We start from the raw sequence: 6711 nt of genomic DNA on the forward strand, positions 1-6711 counted from the left end.
AGAAGCCACCACAATGAGAAGCCCGCTCAACGCAACGAAAACCCAACACAGCCAAAAAATAAAAACAAATAAATAAATAAATTTATAAAAAAATAAATGAAAGCAGCTGTGGGCGGGGTGGTAGGGATAAATTGGGAGACTGGGACTGACATATACACACTACTATATATAAAATAGATAACTAATAAAGACCTACTGCATAACACAGGGAACTCTACTCAATACTCTGTAACGACCTATAAGGGAAAAGAATCTAAAACAGAGTGGATATTGGGCTTCCCTGGTGGTGCAGTGGTTGAGAATCTGCCTGCTAATGCAGGGGACACCGGTTCGAGCCCTGGTCTGGGAGGATCCCACATGCCGCGGAGCAACTAGGCCCGTGAGCCGCAACTACTGAGCCTGCGCATCCGGAGCCTGTGCTCCGCAACAAGAGAGGCCGCGATAGTGAGAGGCCCGCGCATCATGATGAAGAGTGGCCCCCGCTTGCCACAACTAGAGAAAGCCCTCGCACAGAAACGAAGACCCAACACAGCAAAAGTAAATAAATAAATAAACTCCTACCCCCAACATCTAATAAATAAATAAGAGTGGATATATGTATATGTATAACTGATTCACTTTGTTGTACAGCAGAAACTGACATATTATAAATCAACTATGCTCCGGGACTTCCCTGGCAGTCCAGTGGTTGAGACTCCACACTTCTACTGCAGGGGTCATGGGTTCGATCCCTGGTCGGGGAACTAAGATCCCACCTGCTGCGCGGTGTGGCAAAAAGTAATAAATAAATAAAGTAAATCAACCATACGCCAATAAAAAATTAATTTAAAAAAAAGCAGCGATGTACAGGGGAATTTAGAAGGCCATGTGCACACCCAGACAAGATGCACACTCTGAAAAAAGCTAAGACCTCAAAGTTCTCACCCCAGGTTCAGAGCAAGTCCAGCTAAGTGTTGAACGAGTGGCCCAGAGCAGATCCAAACTGCAAAGACCAGGAGTGCTCCTGACAGTCATGAAATACTGTCAAATGATCATACTAAGGGAGGTAAGTCAGACAGAGAAAGACAAATACAATATGCTATCACTTACATGTGGAATCTAAAAAAAAAAAGTACAAATGAACTTATTTGCAAAACAGAAATAGACTCACTGATATAGAAAACAAACTTATGGGTACCAAAGGGGAAAGCAGGAGAAGGGATAAACTAGGAGTTTGGGATTGACATATACACACTACCATATACAAAATAGATAAACAACAAGGACCTACTGTATAGCACAGGGAACTATATTCAATATCTTGTAATGACCTATAACAAAAAAGAATCTGAAAAAGAATATATATATATATATATGTGTGTATATCTGAATCCCTTTTCTGTACACTTGAAACTAACACAACATTGTAAATCAACTATACTTCAATTTTTAAAAATAAAAATTTTAAATAAATTAAAAAAATTTTTTTTAATTTTAAAAAAGAAACACTGTCAAAACATTAAACACAAGCTAAAGAAACACAGACTTCAGTAATCACAGACAAGGAATGGTGTTTGCAACAATAGTCTGGAAAAGTCTCAAAACAGGCTACTGCAGATTCCTACAATTAAAAAAAAAACAAAACTACAAACCCTAGGTAAGGGAAAGAATTTAACTTCCAGAGTTATCACATTAAAACAGTCAAATCGGCACTTCCCTGGTGGCTCAGTGGTTAACAATCCGCCTGCCAATGCAGGGGACACGGGTTCGAGCCCTGGTCCAGGAAGATCCTACATGCCGCAGAGCAACTAAGCCCGCGAGCCACAACTACTGAGCCCCCGTGCCACAACTACTGAAGCCTGAGCACCTAGAGCCTGTGCTCTGCAACAAGAGAAGCCACCACAGTGAGAAGCCCGCACACCACAACGAAGAGTAGCCCCCACTTGCCATAACTAGAGAAAGCCCGCGTGCAGCAACAAAGACCCAATGCAGCCAAAAATAAATAAATAAATAAATTTTAAAAAATAAAATAAGTCAAATCCCCAATTTTTAACAACAAAAGAAAGAGGACATGCAAAGAAACCAAAAAACATGGCCCACTCAAGGAAACAAAATAAATTGACAGAAACTGTCCCTGAAGAAGTCAAGACATCAGACTTACTAGACAAAGAGTTTTTTTTTAACAGAGGAAAGAAAAACGATGGAGAAAATCAATGACACCAAGTTTGGTTCTTTCAAAAGATCAACAAAACTGACAAACATTTAGCTAGATTGAGAGACGATGCAGACTACTAAAATTAAAAAATGGAAGAGGGAATGTTACTACTTATCGTACATTAAAAGGATTACAAGAGAATATCACGAATAATTTTACACAAGTAAATTGGGTAATTTAGATGAAATGGACAAATTCCTAGAAGTACACTACACACCAAAACTGAATCATGAAGAAATAGAAAAACTGAATAGACTTACAACTAGTAAGGAGAACAAATCATTAATCAAAAATCTCCCAACATAGAAAAGACCAGGACGAGATGGTTTGACTGGTAAATTCTAGCAAACATTTAAAGAAGAATTAACACCAATACTTCTCAAATTCTTCAAAAGAAATTTAGGAGAGAATACTTCCTAACTTATTCACTGAGGCCAGCATTGCCCAGATTCCAAAGTCAGATAAAGACACCACAAGAAAAGAAAACTACAGACTGATATCTCTGATGAATATTGATTCAAAAATCCTCAAAAAAATTAGCAAACCAGGGACTGGTAGCACAGTGGTTAAGAATCTGCCTGCCAATGCAGGGCACATGGGTTCCATCCCTGGTCTGGGAAGATCCCACAAGCTGTGGAACAACTAAGCCCGTGAGCCACAACTACTGAGCCTTCATGCCACAACTACTGAAGCCCATGCACCTAGAGCCCATGGTCTGCAACAAGAGAAGCCACCGCAATGAGAAGCCTGCACACCTGAAACTAACACATTTTAAATCAACTATACTCCAATAAAAATTAATAAAATAAAATAAAAATTTGGTAAGGCATATTTGTCAAGGCTCCATATGTGACTACAGCCAGGCCCAGGCATGCTCTTCAGGTGTCCCTCACCAGCCCACACTGGTGACCCCTTCTTGAGGGGAACTTGGAAACATTTTCAAGGGACGAATATGACAACTGGGGCTATGTGAGCCCACGACCAAGACAGGGATGCTCTCTCCAGACTCCAGGTCCAGCCAGGGCTGGTCACAGCCTGGGTGGGGGAACTTAGAAATGTTTTGGGGGACACCTCCAAGTACCAGGCCTGATCTGGGCTGTGGACAGGACCCGGGCATCCTCCCACAGCAGCTGGAGGGCCTCTCTGGCTGGTTCACTGGTGACTACAGAGAGACTTAGAAAATGTTTCAGGTGGTGGATTCAGCGAACAGGACCCACATGTGACTGTAGTTCTCCTGGTATAGGGACCTGACCTGGGGCCTTCCTCCCCTCAGGAAACATTTTCAGGAGGTACAGGTGGTGACTGGGTCCCGCTGAGGACAGCTGACTCCAAGAGCAACCTCCTCAGGCCTCGCTTGCAGCCCCCTAAGGATTCAGCCATCTGAGGAAGACAGAAACTTTTTGGAGATTGGGATTGACATATATACACTAATATGCATAAAATAGATAACTAATGAGAACCTGCTGTGTAGCACAGGGGACTCTACTTAATGCTCTGTGGTAACCTAAATGGGAAGGAAGTCCAAAAAAGAGGGGATATATGTATACATATAGCTGATTCACTTCGTTGTACAGCAGAAATTAACACAACATTGTAAAGTAACTATACCCCAATAAAAAAGAAAAAAAAAAGAAACTCTTTGGAAGGCCTACATGGGAATGAAGCCCCGACGGCATCTAACTGGAACCTCCTTCACCTGCCAGGGCCAGTACCACACCCTCACCCCAGGCAGAATTGGAACCAATTCCAGCAGCTACTTCAGATGACCAAGCATCTCCTGGGGACCCTGTCCATGATACCTACCCCTGCACCCCACTGGTTGGCCTGGGATGGTCCCTGCCACTGGAGGGAGGCTTGCAAAGGTTCGGGGACGGGGGGAGTGTCCAAGAACAGGCCCCCAGTGTAACTGCAGTTGGACATTGGGTGCCCTCTCTCGGCCTCCCTGTCCCCTCTTCAGAAGGGAAAATTTTCTGGACGCACATCATGCAACAGTGCACCGCGCGATCCTGGCCCCAAGAGGGGGACCTAGAAAAATTCTCAGGAGGCCCTCCAGACAAGCGGGCACGAGGTGGGAATGCAGCCGAGTCCGGGGCTCCCTACCCAGGTCACCTGCAACACCTCGTCGGTCCTCGCTGGTGGAGGGGACTTCCATGCGCCAGCCATGCAGTTCCCAGATGCCCCTCTCCTTTATACAGCAGAGACAACCTCAGAGGAGCCCGTGTTCGGAGGCAGAGAGTGTCGTATCCCAGAAGACGGCGCTGCCGGCCTTACGGAACTCGCCCTTGGGCTCGGCAGTCGGATCCCACTTCAGTGGAGCTCCGGGGACTATATTTTTTTTTTAAAAAAAAGGCCACCAGGTGGCGCCCGACAACCAGCGCGACCTGGACGGACCTGGACTCCTAGACACCACCTCTCCTGGGTCTCACTCAAACAGTGTACCTCCGCTCAGCATCCGGGGTTGGCCTGGTGAGCCCGGGACACCGTCCACGGAACTCCCTGGACGACCGGGGCTAATCTCAGCCTCGAAAGAGGGACTTAGCCATTTTTTAGGAGGCACCCCCAATGACCCGGCCCCACTTGGGACTGTGGCGGGACTGGGGACTGTAACGGGGCTGGGGGCTGTGACTCAGCCTTCTCCACAAGCCTCCAGGGCCATCTCAGTTCAGTCTCCCCCTCCCAAGAGGGCTTAAAAATATTTTGGGGGGGCTTCCCTGGTGGCGCAGTGGTTGAGAGTCCGCCTTCCGCCTGCCGATGCAGGGGACACAGGTTCGTGCCCCGGTCCGGGAAGATCCCACATGTCGCGGAGCGGCTGGGCCCGTGAGCCATGGCCGTTGAGCCTGCGCATCTGGAGCCTGTGCTCCGCAACGGGAGAGGCCACAACAGTGAGAGGCCTGCGTACCGCAAAAAAAAAAAAAATATATATATATATATATATATATATATTTGGGGGAAGCACATCTGGTGACCCATCCCCACGTGGGATTTCCCCCAAGCCCTGGACAACCTTGGAAGTGGTCCTTTACCCTCCTGGTCACTGCCTCTCTGCAGAGGAGGAGTTAGAAACATTTTCCAGAAGCATAGGTGATGAATAGGGCCCACCTGTGACTATGGCTAGGCCCAGAACATCCTCCCTGGGGCCTCCCTGGATGGCTAGGACCAGTTGTCTCCTCCAAAGAGAGATTTAGAAAAATGAAGGGGGGGAGAAGCGCATCCACCAACTGGACCACACAGGTGTCTGCAGGTAGAAGTGGGGAGCCCTCTAAGCCCAGACCACTGGCCCTCATCCAGAGGGGGACTTGGAAACTCTTTTGAGAGGCACGATGCCAATACATGACCACAGTCATGTCTGGGTACCTGCCCCCTTGGCTGACTTCCTGGCTCCAACTAGTTCCCACCAACAAAGGGGGAACCTCTGAAAATGGGACCCTTAAGCAGGACCATATAGCAGGCCTCTAGCCGCCCCCCTCAGCCTCCATGGCTGGCACAGCTGGTCCAGTATTCTAAAGGGGACTTATGTTTTTAGGGATTGTCTCCAGTGACCAGGCCTTAAGTGGGTCATTGGGTGCACCTGGGACACCCTCCCTGGTTGGCCCAGGCACATCCTCAATCCAGGCCCCAGACAGGCCATGGGCATTCCCACCCAGCCTGGGTTGGCCCTAGCCTAGTGAAGAGGACATAGAGATCTTTTCAGAAGGTGATCTTAAAAGTTGGCACCCAAGCAGGACCACTATGGGCCAGTGTGCCCTGACCCAGCCTCTCTGCCAGCCTGGACCTGTGCCCCTGCTCAGGACAGAAGAATGCAATGATCTGGGCACAACAGAATGACAGCCAGGCCACAGTCACACTCCCCAGGACACACTGGTCCATCCAGTCCTGTCTATACCACCAGAGGGGACTAGACATGTTTTCAGTCATGCCACACAAGACCACTGGCATGCTAAGGTCCCCACACAGAACTCCCTGACTATCCCGGAGCCTGTCCACACTGGATCAGGACTTAGAAATGTATTAGGGGCATGTTTCTGCCGACAGGGACCCACACTGGATAGTAAGTGGGTTGCCATGCCCTCAGGCCTCCATGTCCGGCCCAGACCAGTCCTCCCCTCCACAAAAGGTCACATAAACTTTTCAGAAGGGGCTCTCAATGACCATGACCAAAGAGTGATAGCACCTGAGCCCGTGGCACTCACAATGGGCCAGTAGGTCCAGCCCAGGTCATTGCCTCTTTGAATGGGGATGTGGGTGTGTTTTCAGGAGGCACCACCAGGTGCCATGGGTCCGATACCAGGACCTGTGCAGAACCACAGGCTGGCTCAGGCACCCACCCTGAGTCTTTCTGGCTAGGCTGTGCCTGTGCCCACTACCAAGGACACCTTAGAGAGGTTTACAGGATGCATCGGTGATTGGGCTCCATGCACAACTGAGGGAGGACCCGGGGCAACCTCCATGGGTCTCCTGGGATAATGCCCTGGATTTGGATACATTTTCAGAAGGCACATGGATGACCGGACACGAGA

The sequence above is a fragment of the Phocoena phocoena genome, chromosome 3 (genome assembly GCF_963924675.1).
Source record: "Phocoena phocoena chromosome 3, mPhoPho1.1, whole genome shotgun sequence".
NCBI lineage: Eukaryota > Metazoa > Chordata > Mammalia > Artiodactyla > Phocoenidae > Phocoena > Phocoena phocoena.